Below are 522 nucleotides of genomic sequence, written 5' to 3'. Positions count from 1 at the left end.
ATATATATATTTATATTTATATTTATATTTATATATGTAGGGAGATATACACTCACAAAGGTCACCATGAGATATGTACAGAAAACTCTTCACAAATTTATGCACATAAACTCACGTTTAAAGAAATTTAGGCATTTACCTGCTCTTTGGAATATTCTTAGAGAAGGAACTTCTAGGTTGAGTTTTGTTCAGTATTATCACCCTTTTTGAATCTTTCATTTTCAAGATTTCTGAGGCAATACTACTGATTGTAAGTTGCATTCAACTTACTGTACTACAGTGTGGTGAAAAGAGCTTGGAAACATGTAAGGGGGATTCCAGTCACAACTATGCTACTCATTATGTGACCGTAAACAAGTCATTTTACCTCCCTTGGACTTCTATATGTGGTTTGCTGCCTATATTTATGCTGAAAGAGAGTAAAGTTTAGGCCAACTGCTCTCAAAGGAATCTTCAGTTCAGTTGAGTCACTCAGTCATGTCCAGCTGTTTGCGACCCCATGAATCACAGCACGCCAGGCCT

This window comes from Bison bison, unplaced genomic scaffold (assembly GCF_000754665.1).
Source record: "Bison bison bison isolate TAMUID 2011002044 unplaced genomic scaffold, Bison_UMD1.0 scf7180017864336, whole genome shotgun sequence".
In the NCBI taxonomy this organism is placed as follows: domain Eukaryota; kingdom Metazoa; phylum Chordata; class Mammalia; order Artiodactyla; family Bovidae; genus Bison; species Bison bison.
The sequence above is the reverse complement of the archived record's forward strand: the minus strand, read 5'-3'. Positions refer to the sequence as shown.